The 20,254-nt window shown below is 39.8% G+C and overlaps 1 protein-coding gene across 1 annotated transcript in view; it reads left to right on the forward strand.

Moving 5' to 3' along the window:
* Window positions 1-20,254, forward strand: part of slc24a3 (solute carrier family 24 member 3) — a 107,756-nt gene that overhangs the window by 55,083 nt on the left and 32,419 nt on the right. The gene's annotated exons all lie outside the window — the stretch shown is intronic.

The raw sequence follows: 20,254 nt of genomic DNA on the forward strand, positions 1-20,254 counted from the left end.
TTTATCTTAAACTATCTAGTTCAGGTGACATTTGAATGAGTCTGTATAATTTTGTGTTTTGATGTGGTACCATACCCGTTATTTAACTTCCAATTGTTTCATAATTTCACAAACAATCGGTAACTGTTAGCACCATAGCCTTGTCTTATACAGTATCAGAACAGTGACAACAGTGATATCTGCTCTGAGACAGCTTCATGTATAGATATTGGTGTTGTCAAAAGAAATGAACACACATGTCCTGATCTCATATCATATGTGTAAAGTCACCACTTCAATATGTCTTTATGATATTGTTCTTTTTTCATTTGTCGTCTGCACTGTGCACTGTGCAAGACAGCCGTTGTGTGTGTGTGTGTGTGTGTGTGTGTGTGTTTGGGGGGGGGGGTTGTTCTCAGCTGTGGAGTGTTGCTGAGCTAGAGCTCCATTGCACCAGTACATGAACGCTGGGGATTATTAACACAGCAGTGAGTGATGGAGCTATGCCCCTGTGGAGAAGATCTAGCTTTATGTCCAGATGTGTGTGTCTGTGTTATGATATGTGCAACAGCTTATAGTCCGACAACAAGTTACAAGTGGCTCATCTACTATTTGGAATTTGCTTCTGAGCTTTTTATCTGTCTATTCGGTGGTATTAAATATCCTGTATAGATATTTTAAAAAGCCAACAGTCATCTGCTGTGCTAGCTGTACCATCTGTTGCCAATGTATAATGTTTCTGTTAAAATGAAGTATGGATAATATTTCACTCTTAACAGAGAAATTCAACAAGGAAAAATACAACTTTATTTCCTCTAAGTGTCATCTTTTCTTAATATGCACTGCAAGCCTCCCTCCCCTTGCTTTTAGAAGCATTTTAATGTTTGCAATTAAGCCACAGGCACACACTCATATGCTGTTAGAGCAGCTGATTACACACTTCAAATGTAAAGCAGTTAGTCTTGTGACGTTGCTTCGCGTTTCTAGCTGATCTCCAGCTTTTATTGCATATTGTGTCAGTAGTAAGATACAAGCCATAACTAATGCAGTAAAAAAATACATTACAGTTATCATGCAATGTGATTTTATGTTACAGCTAAACATTCTTCCTTCGCTAACCATACCTCAAAAGATTAAATTATTGTTTTGATTTTTGACACAATTTAGAGAGAGGAAAAAGGTATGGAATACTTGGATGCTGCGGGAATAACCATGAAATTATAAACCGATATAATAAAAGAACACACAATTAATTCTGTTTCATCTGGATTTTACAAGCTTGAATTTTTTGAGTCATGAACTTCACTTAAGTAAAACAATATTGTTGATCAGTCAGGTTCCGTAATTCTAATGTAAATTTTAATAGCCCCTTTTCCATTGCCACTGAAAAGCCTGGGACTTTTCAAATCATGGGGAGCGTTTCCATACACATTTACCCGACTTATTCCACTTTCCTGGGGCTTTGGTCCTTCAAGCAACCCAGTACTTTGCTCTGCTTTCTCTTGTTCAGGGGGCAGGTTTGCATGCATCAAGAAAAACTGTCCACCACAAGGGAGAGAAGAGGAGAAGACCTTCTCAGTGCATATAGTTGACATATATTTTGCTGCAATCAAACGTCTGCAATACTGTATTTTCAAACTGTGTTGGCTATGGTTGAGGAAAAATTACACTCATGAAGCTCTGAAGATCAGTCTCGTCTACCCTCCGCTTTTGTCCCACTCCCCACACCACTGCAGTCTCCATGCTGTCCAGGCAGAAAGAAGCTGTGCTTTATTTTTAAGTACAAGGGTTGTCCTTGTACTTAAATGTGCTATACAAATAAATTTGCCTTGCCATTAATTAATTTATATCAACAGGTGTAGAATAGAGTGGAGCCCAGTCGTGAGAAATAGGGTTGGGGTGGTGTAAAAGAGGCTAAGGAGATGTAACGCCATTAGTTACCCGTTGTCCTCTTGTTTCTCCAGAGTCTGGTTGAGTGGCAGCATGAGTGACAGGATATGGATACAACTTCTCTGCATTTGTCTGTTTGACTGCTGTTTTCTTGCCCCCACCTGCTGCACCGGAACGCTGCTGCCATTTTCATCACAACGTCCCATACGTCATTGGGGCTGCTTCACATAAATGGCTTTAGCTAATGGAGACACAAAATCCCCATACTTTAGTTTGCCTCATGAAAACCAAATTCTGGGGCTTTAAATCCTGGGGCTTTTAATGGAAAAGGAGCTATTGACCAAAATCTATCACTTACTTTCTGTAACGACCATATCTCAGTTCATAGCCACCAGGAGAAGGTTCTGTACTGAATAACCTTCTTTATTCTACTTATTGCCTGTTGTAAGGAAATGTGTTTCTGTGATTGTACAAAATTTCTATTAGCGTAGTGTTGCTTAGACGTGTTTTGGTTTGATCAGGGATCATAAGAACTGGCTGGCCCAAACATGGACCGGAACCAAAACAAATGGACAAAACAAAAGCACTGTAATGCAAAGTTTTCTAAAAATAACATACATATACAGGACAGTCTCAGAAAATTAGAATATTGTGATAAAGTTCTTTATTTTCTGTAATGCAATTAAAAAACATGAAATTTCATACATTCTGGATTCATTACAAATCAACTGAAATTTCGCAAGCCTTTTATTGTTTTAATATCGCTGCTTATGGCGTACAGCTGAAGAAAACTCAAAAATCCTATCTCAAAATATTAGAATATTTCCTCAGACCAAGTAAAAAATACAAAATTATAACAGCAAAACAAAATCAAACATTTGAAAATGTCCATTAATGCACTCAGTACTTGGTTGGGAATCCTTTTGCACAGATTACTGCATCAATGCGGCGTGGCATGGAGGCAATCAGCCTGTGGCATTGCTGAGGTGTTATGGATGCCCAGGATGCTTCAATAGCGGCCTTTAGTTCATTTGCATTGTTGGGTCTGGTGTCTTTCAGCTTCTTCTTCACAATACCCCACAAATTCTTGATGGGGTTCAGGTCAGGGGAATTGGCAGGCCAATCAAGGACAGTAATGCCATGGTCAGTACACCAGTTACTGGTGGTTTTGGCACTGTGGGCAGGTGCCAGATCATGCTGGAAAATGAAATCATCATCTCCATAGAGCTTTTCAGCAGATGGAAGCATCCATCCATCCATCCATCCATTTTCCAAACCGCTTTATCCCTCATGGGGTCGCGGGGGTTGCTGGTGCCTATCTCCAGCGTACACTGGGCGAGAGGCGGGGTACACCCTGGACAGGTCGCCAGTCTGTCGCAGGGCAACACAGAGAGACAAACAGGACAAACAACCATTCACACCTAAGGACAATTTGGAGAAGCCAATTAACCTAACAGTCATGTTTTTGGACTGTGGGAGGAAGCCGGAGTACCCGGAGAGAACCCACACATGCACAGGGAGAACATGCAAACTCCATGCAGAAAGACCCAGGGGTGTACTCGAACCCATTACAGATGAGCACTACATGCTTCCATATGGAAGCATGTAGTGCTCTAAAATCTCTTGGTACACAGCTGCATTTACTCTGGACTTGATGAAACACAGTGGACCAACACCAGCAGCTGACATGGCTCCCCAAACCATCGTTGACTGTGGGAACTTCACACTGGATTTCAAGCAACTTGGATTTTGCGCCTCTCCAGCCTTTCTCCAGACTCTGGTGCCTTGACTACCAAATGACATACAAAACTTGCTTTCTTCTGAAAAGAGGACTTTGGACCACTCTGCAACTGTCCAGTGCTTCTTTTCCATAGCCCAAGTCAGACGCTTCTTCCGTTGTCTTGAGTTCAGAAGTGGCTTGACCATGGGAATACGGCTATTGTAGCCCATTTTCCGGACACGTCTGTGAACAGTGGCTTTTGATACCTGGACTCCAGCTTCAGTCCACTGTCTTTGAAGCTCCGCCAAATTCTGGAAGCGGCTCTTCTTCACAATGCTGTTAAGGCTGCGGTCACCTCTCTTGGTTGTGCAGCGTTTCTTGCCACATTTCCCCCTTCCAACACACTTTTTGTGAATGTGCTTTGAAACTGCACTCTGTGAACAGCCTGCTCTTTGAGAAATTTCTTTTTGTGTCTTACCCTCCTGATGGAGGGTGTCAATGATGGTCTTCTGGACAGCAGTCAGATCAGCAGTCTTCCCCATACTTGTGATTTAGTTTACTGAACCAAGCTGAGTGTTTTTCAAGGCTCAGGAAACCCTTGCAGGTGTTTCGAGTTAATTAGACGATTCAAGTGATTAGTTGAATAGCCTACTAGTATACTTTTTCACAATATTCTAATATTTTGAGATAGGATATTTAGGTTTCTTAAGCTGTAAGCCATAATCAGCGATATTAAAACAATAAAAGCCTTGCGATATTTCAGTTGATTTGTAATGAATCCAGAATGTATGACATTTCATGTTTTTTAATTGCATTACAGAAAATAAAGAACTTTATCACAATATTCTAATTTTCTGAGACAGTCCTGTAATAATCCACAAGATTTTAGCATTTCATGCCAATGTATTCCCATAATTTGTGAAAATACCATACTAACAGTAAACCTATATGTAACTGTTTTGTTGTGCAAAATGGCTTGTTTACAGGGATGGAATAGAATTAATTGTGGACAAAAGGAACACATCTTGGTGTAAAATGATTACGAAGTGGAGATTTTTGCTGTAGGGCTCATAAATTATCCTGCATGAACACAATTATTATTATATACTGCGTGGAATATACCAGTGATAACTGGGTGTCAGTGTAATGCTATGGTATGCTCTTGATAGTTTGAGTGTTTTTGCTGATTACAAGCAACACCCACAGATGAGACAGAAGTGACACAAATAATTGATGTTACTTGTAGAGTCAAGGTTGAACACAAGTTGTAATCAGATATCTTCCTTTGCTGTTTGATGACACATCAAATAAATGCCAATATTACCATGCAACCCTGGCCCACCTGGAGAATCATAGGAGCACCACGAGGATTGTGTTCTTTGATTTAATCCAACCAGGACTCCTGACCAACCAGGACCAGCTGGAGTGGTCAGGTGTGGACCACCACCTGTTACAGTGGATACTAGATTACCTCACTTGCTGACAGTAGTATGTGAGGATTCGGGCTGTGGTTCTGACAAGCTGGCCGGCTGTACTGGAGCACCACAGGGAACTGTGCTGGAACCGTTTCTGTTCACCCTCTACACTGCAAATGTAGAGGGTGAAAAAATCAGCTCACCAGGTTACCACCTTCAGAAGTTCTGAGATGACTCTGTCATAATCAGTCTTAACACAGATGAAGACGCATCTTAATACAGACAGGAGTTCCAGAGTTTTGGAGACTGGTGCCAGCAGAACCATCTCAGGTTAAATAGAGGAAAAACAAAAGAGCTGGTGGTGGACTTTCACAGATGCAGACTTACCCCACTGACACAGGTAAACATCCAGGGAACCGATATTGGGATTGTGGACTTATCTAAATACCTGGGTGTTCACCTGAACAATAAACTGGAGTCACAACACTGATGCTCTTTACAGGAATGGACAGGGCAGACTCTACCTGCTGAGGAGGCTATGGTCTTTTGGAGTGCAGGCAAAGCTCCTGAAGATCTTCTTTGGCTCTGTGGTGACATCAGCCATCTTCTATGGTGTGGTTTGTTGGAGCAGCAGCTTATCTGTAGCTGAGAGGAAGCGGCTGGATAAACTCATCCAGCTCTGTCCTGGGATGCGCCCTGGACCCAGTGCATTTTAATGACTGTAAAACACTTTAGTTTTACAGTCATTAAAGTGGTAAATGGCCTGTACTTGTGCTGCGCTTCATCAAGTCCTGAGGACCCCAAAGCGCTTCATACTACATTAAGTAATTCACATGCTGATGGTGGTGAGCTACATTGTAGCCACAGCTGCCCTGGGGCAGACTGACAGAAGTGAGGTTGCCAGACAATCTGCGCCCTCCAGGCCCTCTGACCACCGGCAGCTGGCAGGGTGAGTGAAATGTCTTGCCCAAGGACACAACGGTTCCATTCAAATACCCTTAATTATAGCTCCTCGCTCCTGTTTTTTGACCTTTCATGGGGTCAACAGTAAGAACTCTATCATGGGTAGGAAAGGGTACTTCCGCTTGAGCTAAAGTGTCCTTACTCAATAGAGGTATTCAAATGGGGTCAACGACTGAGACGGTTGCAGTGGGTTGTTCAAATTTCAAGCTCCTGTGCCACTGTCACCCCCAAAGAACTAAATACAAACAATTAAAGCCACCCTTGATTTAATGCCACCAAGAAAGTCGAGAATGGACTGAATAGAGGAAGCATCAGACTGCTTGATGGGGAAATAGATTTAGCAGTAGTCATCATATAAATGGAACGAAATCCATTAAAAAAAACAGTTCCCAATGACAAAAGGTACAGTGAATAAAGAATTGGTCCAAGAATAGTGTTCTTTTGTTAGTTTTGATGTATTTATTAATTATTATGCATTGTCTTTTCAAAGAGATAAAACAAGTACAAAAAATATATATATATTATTTTCCTTTTACACTGCATACCCACTCCTACAATGTGATCTGAAGTTATGAATGCAGAGACTTGTAATGATTCTCACAAAATGCATCAGGCTTAAAAAAAATTGAATAGTAAATAAACATGATGTTTTTAGTGTAGTTCTTCAGATAACATACTGTATCTCTACAGGGTCTCAGTGTGACTGTTTTATTTACGGGCTTTTATTTGATTTTTCCCCTTTGTTCTTTTTTTAAAAATTAACTTGAAAAACACCACTCAAAAATCCAATGTACCCTGTTGCAAATGGCAAGTAAATAAAACTGTAAAACTCAAAAAAAAAAAAAGGACCTGTAGCAAACTGTGACCTGATGCGGTTGCATCCAAATTAACACTTTTCCCAGGTTTACCGGCTCTTTTTTAAGTTGGACCTGTTGTTTTTCCTGCACATTAGATATTTACTTGTATTTATTTAGCCCTGATGTTAGTTGTTGTTGTTTAAGATGAACATGGGGTAAACCTTTCGTCATGGTTGTGTTTTCTTCTTTTGTTTCCTGCTGACGATGGCTGACGTGTTAGGTAATACCACCCACTCACTTGTAAGCACTTGTGGCAGAATCTAAATGCAACCATATGCTGTAGTACGTGTATGCATGTGTAGCTGCATGCTTCTTATGCACTAAACTGTTAACCACTAGCAGGCATAAGGCCACAGGGTCGAGAATCTGAAACTTACATCATGTTCCTCTCCGTGACTCACTGCTGTCTACATGCATACACGGTGCACCAACTGTTTTAGTTCTTGGCTGTTCAGTTCAGAAGTGTGAAAGAAATAATAATTAAGTCTAAACCTAATTAATGCCTTTAGAGTGGCACCTTATCAGGCTTTCAACCCTGAGTATCAACCCTGAGTAAAGTCCATTAAAACATATCTGTGGGAATAAATAAGTTACTACTGGTGTTAGTGAAGAAGAAGTGGACTGTGCTGTAGGTCATTATAACATAACTCAACATTAACTTGGCATGTTGAAAATAATGTAGCAGTAGAGAGCTTTTGTTTTATTTAACTTTTAAATATTAAGCCATTTAATGTAATCTTAACATTAAATAAGTAAGTCAACCATAAAAATTATATTACCAGCGATGACTTAGCCATCAATGTAAATAACCAACTTATAGCTCATGTGTCTTTACTTGACTGCAAGTGTCATATTGAGAAGGAGAGACAGGGCAACCCTTACAGGAAAACCAATGGATAATATAACATGAGACGAGAAATTAGATAAGATGAGAAAGAAATGTTAGCAGTAGTGCCATTTTCCACCTTGTTAATGGTGCTGCTGCTGTAGGACTATGTTGAAAACTATGATAGCAGCAGCTGCAGTAAAGCTATCTATTCTGGAAATTAACCCTAAGAATTGAGTTGTATTTTTGAAGTGACTGCTTTATAGTTTACATACATTTCTTCTCACTGTCACTTTTGACAGTCGATCACTACTTGTTGCACAGTTCACTGCTGCACATTCAACAAAGCAAATCTCTGGATGTATCTATCCAAACCCACCTCTCAGAAACCTTGGTATTATTTTTTATTCTGTTTTCAGCAGATACAAGACTAGGTTCAATACTATTTCCATTATGGAAGAATACCTTGGTGTTCACCTGGATAGCAGACCAGAATGGAGATGCAACTGTGAAGCTGTCCGCAAGAAGGGACAGAGCAGACTGTACATTTTAACTTAAGAACACTTAGGTCCTCAGTGTTTGCATCAAGATGCTGCATATCTTCTATAAGTCTGATGTGGAGAGCATCATTTATTCTACCATCATCTCTTTGAGTAGCTGCATTAGCGTCAACGACTTAATACAAGCTAATAAAGAAGGTTGGCTCTGTTCTAGGGACTCTTCTAGAACGTCTGGAAATGATTTTGTAAAGAAGGATTCTTCATTAAATGAAAAAAAATTACAAATAATCCCTACCACAACGGTGGTAGAAGTTGGCATCCAGACGGACTGAGAGTGATGCATGGTGTTTGGCTTGCTGGAGGGTGGACAAGCCAGATGGTGGTTGCTGTTAGAGGACACCAGCGAGACGGAGGAGCAGCAGTCGACAGGAGTGCAAGGAAGGCTCTTGGGCTCTGGAACTGATACTTGGGCAGATGATCATCTTAGAAGCATTGAGAACGATCTAAGCTGGGTGTAAACAGAACAAGGTCTATGGAAGGAAAAGAGAGGAATGTTAGTGCAGGGACAAGGAACCAGAAAAGTCATGCAAAAAAATCAAGTCAAGAAAGCCTATGCTCTGATGTCTTCCATATGTGTACAGTTGCCTTAAAGCTATAGTTGGTAATCCTGTTCAGAAATTTTTTTTGTTATACTGGTTGAAATGGTCCTTCCATCCTGACAGCAGTTAATACATTATGTATTCAGAAAAAAATAAAAAAATTCTCTCTTTCAGAGCTGCAGGCCTGTAAAAACTCTGCAGTTCGGTCCAAAGGGCAGGGATTGGTTTTGAGTTTTGGTCCTGATGCCCCCCCCTCCCCCCCCCATCCCTCGAGTTCTGGGGATATCACTTTATCTATTGGTTGTCCCACATGCCTATCATTCTGACATGCTCACATAACGCCAGTGTTCATGCTCGTTCCTTGTTAGTTTCAGCTTGCTGGCTGCGCATACGCAGTCCACAAAATGCAGTCCGTTAGCTTAGTGGTTAGCTTCGGTGTTAGCATTTAATTGTAGCTCCGCTGCTCTCACTGTATAGTTTGAACATGGTTGAGGGACTTGAGTAAACTTCTCGAAAAATCACTGACTCTATCTTTAATCAAATTGTCATACAACAGAGGGTGTTTAGTCAGAGGTTTCTTCAGGTCCACAGTAAGACAGACCGCTAAAGATTATTCTTCCTGCCTGCTAACATGTTTTCAGACATTGATTTCCCTATTCGCTGCAATCAGTGTAAGATTCAGTGAATTTCCAGAACTACTAATATGAGTTGTCTGCAAATGAAAAAGTTGTCAAACAAAATGAAACAGCTCGGAAACTTTACAGATATCATTAGTGCATAATCATTAATAAATATTTAAGGAGCAAGGAAACAACCTTAACACTCTCCGCAAATGCCCTTTAGTAATTTTGGTGAGGTTTCATTTATTTTAGCATATTAGTGCCTATCATCCAGATAATTGTTGCCCATGATTGTGCTCCATCTATAATACTATGTGTCTCCAGTTTCTAGAATAAGGATTTTTATCAATAATGCTTTCTTAAAGTGTAGCTGTGACAATCTCATCTGCCAAAGTAAAATTTCCATCAGCAGTATTGTTTCTACTTTTAATAAAAACTTAACCTGTTTTGTCACATTTATCTTTCTTATGTGTATAATGACATTGTTAGAATATTGTTTTCATGATGAGCCAGTGTTTTAAGGTAATACCCTTCAATAATAAATCTCATAATACCACTCAGCCAGAAGCATTGTGAAATATCGCCTTCTGGTGAATTGGTCAATTAAATTGCCTTTAACATCCCTCTCCTCTTTAAAACAAGAATACTACAAGTCAAAATAGACAACTGAATGAAATCAGCAGTACTTTCTGATTCTGCAGAAAATGAAACACAAGACCTGTTTCATAAAGGAGAAAGTCAGTGAAGGATATGTGTCTCTCCAACACTAAACATGCTTTGTCATTTCTAGAGAAAAAGAGTGTATGTTTCCTGCAGCGCAGCAGTGTCATCAGATCTCTTTAATGATGTATAGGATTTTCTCCCACCCTTCATGAGCCTCTGTCTCTATTAGAAGCACACAACGATTATGTAATGCTGGGGGTATTATGTAAGCACTGGGCATGGCAGCAGGGTGGATTGAGGTTGAACTGACTGTGGAGTGACGACGAGTGGCTCCACTTGGGTCTGTCTTATAGGCTGAGAACAAGGATTTTAGAACTGACTGTGTTGACAGCTAAATCATCACCTCACATTGATACTTTTATCACAAAGAAACTAAAGGTGAGGCGTACTGACCTCGTTACAGGATGTCTTGATGAGAGCTCTGGTTCTGTGGATGTCTTATGATGAAGATGCTTTAGGGTTTGAAAACACTTTCTGTAGTGATGTTGTGCGCTGTAAATAGATTAAAATCACCTGTTGTTGTACAACAGATCCAAAAACAACCCTCTGTACTCTAAAAGCACTTCTTATAATTACATGTTGTTCTGGAGAGAAAAATGTCAAACAACTCCCGACGTGTTCTGTATATCTGGTGCGGACCTATTCACAGATATTCTGCATTTATATCGCATTGTAAAATGATTAGATATATTCTGATTCCTTTGGATCTTAAGACAATGTGTGAACATATTGAAAGTAGAACCACATAATATAAATTAACAGCTAGAGACGGTCTGTCAGGTAGACCTGTTCAATAGCTTTTTAAACAAAACTAGTGAATCCACCAATCACATAGCCACAGCTCAAAGCATTTAGGCCTCTAGATGTGTTGAAAACGACTTGCTGAAATTCACAGTGAGCATCAGAATGGAGACAAAAAAATATTTACATTACATTTTATGGCTGTTGGTTACAGACAGGCTGGTCTGAGTATTTCAGAACCAGCTGATCTGCTGGGATATTCCCCCCTCAAAGCTATCTCTCAGGTCTACAGAGAAGTCTGAAGAAGAGAAATGTCCAGGTGAGCAACAGCTGTGTGGAGGAAAAGGCCTTGTTGACGTCATAAGTCAGAGGAGAATTGGCCGACTGGTTCCACATGACAGAAAGGCAACAGCAGCTCAAAAAACCTCTGGTTCCAACCAAGGTATGCAGAACACCACCTCTAAACAAACAACATTTGGAAACTTGAAGCAGATGGAATACATCAGAGGAACAGCTATGATTTTAATCTGGATTAAATTAGGAAAGTTTGTGAAGCTCCCATACATAGTAGACATATACAAAGTACAAAGCATGCTAGAATTTAAAGCTACCTTCTTTTTACTTTGTATCTAAGATACAAGCCTTCACACATTCAGTTTATTGTACTGAATAATAGATATTTAATCCCCAGTAAAAAATACTAAAAACAATAGGAGTGGTCAATATTGTCAAATAATTATGTTGTAGGATTTTTTGCTATCTTCTGACAGCATTATTTGGACTATTTCTTATTATTTTCAAAGACCTATGGCAGTATTTTTAGATACTGCCACAGATGTTCAAATTGGGATATTTGATAAATGTACTGAATTTGTAATGGTTAAAAAAATATGCCAGGTTAATTGACTTTTAACAGTCCTTGTGTACAGTAAATTGCTAGAGTTTCGTTGCTGTAAAATGATATTTTACCTTTGAAAACTTATTAATTTTCAAAAAGCCAACGTCTCATCTGTTTCTGTGTTATTATTGACTTAAGAGAGCCGCAATTCCCTTTCCACTTCTGTAGTTAGTCTCACACATAGCTGCTGCTGCCTTGCCCTAGTTGGCTGCAAACCCTGCATAGGAAGCTTCATACCCGTCTGCAGACGTAGCAAAGAAATCAGAATCTCCACTCCATTAGCACTTAGCAAAATGTATCAAATGCAGTACAGAGAGATACATAGTAAGTTGCACACCAGACCCCTTATAGATCATGTAAAATGGAGTGACAAAGTAAAAACAGAAAGAAAAGGGAGCAGAGATGCTGAAGAAGAAATAAGCACTGGCCACTGATGGAGCACAGTGCACTAAACTGATTTCTTTTTATATATAAAGGAGCAGGTATATAGTGGCGAACAGTGAAAAGGCCAGCAATCTATCCTGCGCAATAGTTTAATAAGGTGGTTAGTCTCACTTTAAGGGACCAAGGTTCAAAACTGACTCAATTAAACAAACGTTTTAAAGGTATGGTTCTTTGTTGTTGCTTTCGCGCGTGCATATAGTGAATGGCAGGGCAAAAACACATGGAGTTCTCGCCGTAAAGCAAGACCCACTCTCGCGGTCTTGCATGAGACTTCTGAGCCTGTGGGTGCGGGTCGAGGGCTCTTGCAATGGGGTACCGCGCACGTGACGTCACCGTCTCAAGAGCAACGCCCCTTTTGCCACTTTGGTAGGGCATACAGGTAGAGAACGCCCGTAGCAACCAGCAAAAACAGCGATATGACCGACTTTACAGCCGTTAAACTTTCGCAAGACGATGTCCCAGGCACACGGATTACTGGTCGAACTGTCGAAGAACACACCAACCTTCAGCTCAAACTCAAACTATGGCTTGAGTGTCGAGGGCTTAAAAAGACCGGAAAACGGGCCGAGTTGATCGAACGGTAAGCTTTGTTTTTGTTTTTTTCTGCGCGGCGGTCATGGCGTCATCGGCCGTTTTTTTTGTTTGTAATCACCGTCCAGGGATCGGTATATGTTTAATGTTTGTCTTATTTGAAATGTTTTTGAGTAAGCTATCCTTGTAGCAGGGTATCATGTTTAGCGCCTGCTACCATGATAGCCTATATGCTGTCATGGTAGCAGGCGCTTCATTATTAACATGTCGGCCACCAAAATACTCTTACCTGTTCACTACTTGATGTTGCTGGAATTGGGTCAGGATGTTCTTCGTAGGCCGACCGCACCGGTGTACCCAGCGCACACATTTCTCCTTGGCAGTCTTGAAGAAAACATCCTTCATATGCGGCCGATCAGCGTACCTCGAGTCGCTGTTGCACGTTCCATAGCAACAATGTTTAAAAACCATGGTCTTAGATTTGGAAAAAGCAGTCGTTTACCGAGTAAAACCAAGGGTAACGCACGTCTCTTTTACAGCAAAACAGCGGCGGACTATGCAAGCTTGCCCTACTGCGTACCACGTGATGTGACGTCATCGTGACGTTACGTTTCTAAAAATAGCTCGCTCGCGGTACGCTATTGCAAGTGCGGTATTTCCCCCACAGACCACCAGGGCGGCCGAGAAAATCTTTGTTCGACCTGAAATGACTAATTTAATCATCCAAAACGGTATGGAACACATTAATTAACTGAAAAATGTTGCATAGTATGCCTTTCATGAGTTTTACTTTGTTTAACCTGGAAAAATCCCACTGAGTTTTAGAAAATATTTGTTGTTACGTAAATATAGCCAATGCATTATATAGCCAGTTAGTAAATAAAAAAAACTACATGGATCTGGATTAATTTTTTTTTTCCAAGAAAGCAGTGTCAATTCAGTGGGAAGCAGTAATATCTTTAATAATGCAAATAATGCAAAACTGAAGAGTAGAATGTAGCAGAAAGAGGGAAAGTGGTCATTAAATGGACTATTGTAGTTCTTTACTATCAGGAAGTCCACAAAATGCAGTTCGAAGCCTTCAGCTGATCCAAAATGCTAATGCCAATTTAGCTTCCCTTCATTGGCGTCCTGTTAAATCAAGAACAGAATTTAAAATTCTCCTTCTCACATATAAACCCCTTAATAATCAAGCTCCATCATATATCAGAGCTCTGATTACCCCATATGTTCCTAACAGAGCACTTGGCTCTCAGACTGCAGGTCTGCTGGTGGTTCCTAAAGTCTCTAAAAGTAGAATGGGAGGCAGTTCCTTTAGCTATCAGGCTCCTCTCCTGTGGAACCAACTCCCAGTTTTGGTCCATGAGGCAGACACCCTGTCTACTTTAAGACTAGGTCTGAAACTTTCCTTTTTGAGAAAGCTTATATGATCACGCCTTGTTATGTCTGCATGTTAAGTGTATGTATGTACATTCTGAGCTGGTGTCTGCCTCATTTAAAATATAATTACGGTACCACATAATGACAATAAAGATTCTTGATTCTTGGTTGATTCTATAGTTAGAGTGGCTTTTTGCACTTGTTGATATGTTACTTAACTTGTCTCATTTTATTAAAGAAATCTTTAACTTCTGCAGATAAATTTTTCAATAATTGCTTTACTAAACGAGAGAAAGCCTTTGATAATGCCATGACTAAATTTTACTTGTCTCAGAAGGTACCAATTGAACTCTTCAAACATGACGGCTAAGTGAGCCCACAGTCGAGTGTACAACGCTTTTGCTCAAATGCAGTCATGTGCTCTTTTCCAAACAGTAACTGCACACCTCCAACAAAACCTATATGTAATTGTACTTATTCACATGTATTTTTAATACCAACTTTCAGTCGATACCATTTAAAAAGTATATAAAACATATAAACACAACATAAGTTTTCTTCTAAAACTATTCACTTTACATACAGAAAACCTATATATAATGGTATGTGTTCATATATGTAAGGAATATTTTATTCTTTATATTGTATTTTAAACAGACAATGATAAATATTCAAACAAAAGATATACAAAACATGTATGGAAAACATATGTGAAGATATAATTTACTTATATACAACATACAGTTTTCACATGATTTTTATGAAAATCCTTATATTGTACGAAATAAAAGCAATAGTGGTCACTTTCAAGAGTAAATTATATAAGTGAAAGAATTTGAAGCGGCCTTAATTATCTGTAATTGTTTTACTTGATATGTTTTTTTATGTACCTGTCATTTCATTTAATGTATCTCTGTTCAATATGTAACTTTGCTGCCTCTTGGCCATGACTCCCTTGAAAAAGAGGTTTTTAATCTCAATGGGATTTTTTGATGTAATCAACTGGGTTCCCTTATATAGGAAATTTTTGACCAATCTGTATAATCTGATTGAATTTGACTTTGTAAAGTGCCTTGAGATGACATGCTTCATTTATTGGTGCTATATAAATACAATTGAATTGAATTGAATTGAATAAGTTTGACTACAAGCTTAATCTAATGAAGTTTAATTTAACTACAGTTTAAATTATACATTAACATTCAAAGGCGACTCTACCCAAATAGGTTTTTAAACTTGATTCAGGGTTCCAGCACTTTTACAGTCTTCTGGGAGTTTGTTGCAGATAAGTGGAGCATAAAAAATAAATACTGCTTCTCCATATTTAGTTCTGGTCTTAGAATACAGAAATCATTCATTTAGGGCCCAGCAAAGACAAATAATGAGATCTTTCTCTAATATGTTTAGTCTTCTCCACCTTGCAGGAACTGTTCCACTTCTTGTTTAATGTTCAGTTCTCCAGTAAAACTGCAGGCTTTATAGGGTCCATACACTTTGGCTGGTTTTGGTGGCTCAATCAGCTTTATGGCATGATGTGAGGTTTCACCCTCAGAATCTGGAAGTCCAATAATTCGAAGCCATCAATCTACAAAATAAACACATAGGGCAAAACATACTCAAACTAGACTAAACCAAATGAAGCAAAACCCCATTTCCCCCCATAGCACTGATGTGTTATGGTCCAAATCAGCTCAGCCCCTTGGCCACCTGCTGGTTCCTCTGCCAAGGGACTAGAGCAACTGAAAAACTCAAACAGAATATAAATGAAATAGATCATAACAAAACAGGGTAAACCAAAATGTGCACACTCAAGTAAATGAAACCCTATAACCCTATACAAGTAAATGAAACCCTATATGAAAAATAACTAAATTACATAAATGGTATTTGTTACCACATCTGTGTGGCTGTAAATGCAGCCATCAAAGCAGGGCAGCAACTAGTAGGGAGGTTGTAGACAGTTTGAGGGTCATGTAGAGATAGACAGTCCACAGGGCAGAGGTTTCCACAAGGACTAGGCAAGAGGCTAATCTAGGGTCCAGGTGACAAAATCGGCAACAGGCAGCAAACACATCGTGCAGAGGTATCCAAACGGGGCAGAGACAGGAGACAGGACCGAGGTCCAGGCTCGGGTTATTACCAATAAGCAGGATAATCCAGACAGGGACAGAGCCAGACAGGCTTGGTCAACAGACAAGGCAGGAGTAGTGATAGGACATCTGAAGCCAAAAAAGGCACGTGTCAGATGAAGCCCCACAACTATGGAATGCCGTCTGGCTCAAAAACACAGGAGGGCCACTATTCGACATATTAAGAAGCCCCTTGCTTCATGCAAAAAGAAGAAAAGGACCCTTTAGTTAAAAATCTAAGATTTGCATTGTAGTTTTAAGACAAAAACAATTGTAAAGCTAGACATTTTTCTAAGTATAATTTTAATTATTTTGCTCCATTACAGCCTCTTTTTGAATAAAAAAAATAAAATCAGTGGACATTGTTGCTTTTTACACCATTCATCAGTCTTTAGTTTGCCATATCATGGCATCAACAATTCTGTTGCTACTAAGTTACAGTAGTGGTACTCACTAAATGTTGGTTTAGAATATAGACCACAGTTTTAGCTCTTGGAACAACATGGATGTCACCATCTTGCTCTGCAGAGTTTTATTTACATTCTTCTTCTTGCAGAATTTTGGAAGTGTAGATGCTCATCACTAGATTCAATATGTTCATTGCAAAGAAGAACAAGAAGTAATGATAAATAGCAGTTGTCAAAGTTGTTTTTCATCGGAGCAATACTGTTTATCAATTAAAAGAAGGATGGGCAAAATATTTGGAGTTAATCCTATAGTGCTAAGTTAGATCATTTGGTAAAATGTGTTTAATTACAAATTAGGAGACCCCCCGCCCCCCTACTTTAAGTATAATCATAAAGTGATGTAGTATACTACATGTATTCTGGTCAAACACTGGAAGTGTGCGTGTTCCAGTGTTTGACCTGAATCCATTAAGATACGGATGATATGTTGTTTCCCCAGTATCTCCATTATGCCACATTCTCTCATTCATACTAAACTAAAGCTTCAAACATAACCACACAACACTGCTTCCAGAAAGTAATACAATTTAAAAAAACAACAACAGATAAACAAAAACAAACAAACAACAACAAAAGAAAACAACAGACGCAAGACCATCATGTAGCTGTGGTTTTTCAGACAATGTTCCAGCTCTGTTATTACTACCCATGTTCCAGGCACTAATGCAGATTAAATTAGACTGTCTTTAATGCTCTGTACCGTACATACAGTAAGACAGTACCCTGGCCGGGGAGCTTGAGGGTTCTTCTTTGGATCTTAGCTGTTCCTAAGATTGCACTCTTCTGGACTGAGATGTCTGATGTTTCTCCAGGTATCTGTTGGAGCCACTTCTCCAGAGTTGGTGTTACTGCCCGTGTGCTCTGATGACCACAGGCACTACTGTTGTCTTCACCTTCCAGGCTCTTTCTAGTTTTTCCCTGAGGCCTTGGTATTTCTCCAGTTTCTCCTGCTCTTTTTTTCCCTGATGTTTCCATCACTCGGGATAGCCGCATTGATCACAATGGCTGTCCTCTGCTGCTTATCAATGATCACAATGTCCAGTTGGTTGGGCATTAATATTTTGTCTGTTTGTATCTGGAAGTCCCACAGGATCTTAGCTCTGTCATTCTCCACCACCTTGGGAGGTGACAGATGCTTCTGTACACTATACCAGCCACTTGGTTATGGCGTTCCATGTATTCCTTCCCTGCTATTATCTTACACTCTGGTGTGAGATGCCTGATGGTTTATGGGGCCTCTTTCCATAGTCTGCACCTGGGATCTTCCCTGGTATGGTAGATCTGGGCCTCTGTTGCTCTGATGCTCAAGGCCTGTTCCTTAGCTGCCATGGTCAGTGCTTCAGTGCTCTCCTTCAGTCTAGCCCTCTCTAGCCATTGATCATATTAGCCACTTCAGCTATCTGTCGTTGGTACATCTTATGCAGGGATTTTCCTCCCACGATGGTCATTCAGTTCCTTCTCTTCCAGCTTCCATTTTCTGAGACATTCACTGAGCGCTTCATCCCTTGTGGCCATCTTCCTGATATATTCTTGGAGCTTGGATGTTTCATCTTCAATGGTGGCTCTGATGCTCACTAGGCCTCTGCCTCCTTCTTTGCGCTTAGTGGATAGTCTGTGGATACTGGATTTGGGGTGGAATTCACCATGCATGATGAGTAGCTTTCGTGTATTAACATCAGTCGTCTGAATTTCCTCCTTTGGCCCCAGTGGTGTATCTGGTTACTGGCAAGGCATAGTTGTTGATTGCCCAGGCCTTGTCTTTGCCATTGAGATGACTTCTCAGAACTTGCCTTACTCGTTGTAGGTATTTGGCTGTTGCTGCTTTTCTTGTTGCTTCTTCATGGCATTCCGATGTCCCTGCTGTAGATCCTGGTGGTGTGGATCAGCGAGTCAATGTCTCGCTCACTTTTAGCTTACAACTTTATGTCATCCGTATACAGGAGGAGGCTGATAGTGGCCCCATTTCTGAGTCGGTATCCATAACCAGACTTCTTGATTATTTTATATTGCGTGTTGGTTTTCCAAATAAAAGCACAATAATATGTTGCTTTGTGGGTTGTTGCGGGTAGTCTGCACAGGGATTTCAGAAGTGATGGAGATTGTATCACCTGAGGACGGTATTTTTCAGCAACAGTGGCTGAAATACAACCAGTAAAAAAGAGAGAAATGTCCCCCATCTGGGAATACTTTTTGATAACCAAAATAAGTTGTGCATGATGTGTGCACTTATAGTAAATATAATAAACCCCCTACATCTTCCAGTAGACCAAATAAATTTGCTTCCTGAATAGCAGCTTTGCTGATATCCTCAGACTTAAAGTAGGAGTATTATTTTAATTTCATCTAAGTCCTTTGCTAACATTTTGGCTGTTGCCATACTCCCCAATTCCAGGGACACAATAATCAGATTTGAAATGTTAGTATTGTGACAAGAATTCCACTTCAGCTATCCACAGTGCTCACTCTAGAAACAAAATATGTCTTTTTGAATGAGTGCAGATTCAAACCAAGAACACATGAATGGAAAATGTGATGTAATTTGTCCTTGGAACAAAGAGATCTGACCTAGCTGAAGTGTTCATTTTAGGTAGCAAGAAGGTAAACTTAAGATGAATACAGCAGTAAAGAAAAAGGCAGAGGGGAAAAACTGTGTCAGTGAAGTATTAATCTTCCTAGAAGACTAGTTCTAGGGGGGATTACACTGACACAAAATGAGGATTTAACCGTTTTCAGATCACTTGTCTTTAAACTGTCCAGATATGAGATGTCACTTCCTCTTTTGCTTTACTTTCAGTCTTTGCTTGGCACTGCAAGTGAACTGACAGCCAGGTTTTCATGGAATCTGGAGTTCCGTTGTTTGGTCCTCACCAGAGTTCTGATGAGCTTTCACGTTTGATTTAAACAAATGGACAATTAGGGGTAACATCAGAGGACTGGACAGTTGTAGTGTGAAAGTGCTTAAAATACTTAGAGTGGTCAAAGCTGAAGCAGATCGTTTCACACAGAAAAGGGTTCTTTAAAAGTCAGAATGGGATTTGTTAATAACATTTTCTGAAAAGAAAAACTCAGGTCTTTTCTGTCAACTCACTTCTGTGTATTATTATCATAGTTTATTATGACCTGGAGAAGGCTGCTTGTGCTTTTCTCAGTTCTAGAATCGGATATTGTAACGCTGTCTATGTTGGTGCCCCCCAGTCATCTTTAGTTGCCTCCCACTTCTTCAGAACAAAGCAGCTCACCTTTTAACTCGGAACACATTACATCTGTATTTTCTTTTTACAACGTTGGCTTCTTGTCCATTTTGGCTTTGATTTTAAACTTTATTTCATTTGCCTCAAAGCTCTTAACTGTCTTACCTTCACTAAATGCACAGAGGAAAGAACACAAGAAAAAAGTAAGAAACCAAATACAAATGAAATAACTTGTATTGTAATCATAATAACACTAATAAACAGAACAATTGAGTGTATATGGCAAGACTTCAATGGAAATTGTATATTCAGAAATGAACAGAAAAAAACAAATGAAAGTAAGCACAAACACCCATTGCAAGGACAATTATGTAAGATGGA

This window comes from Fundulus heteroclitus, unplaced genomic scaffold, assembly GCF_011125445.2.
Source record: "Fundulus heteroclitus isolate FHET01 unplaced genomic scaffold, MU-UCD_Fhet_4.1 scaffold_37, whole genome shotgun sequence".
Lineage (NCBI taxonomy): Eukaryota > Metazoa > Chordata > Actinopteri > Cyprinodontiformes > Fundulidae > Fundulus > Fundulus heteroclitus.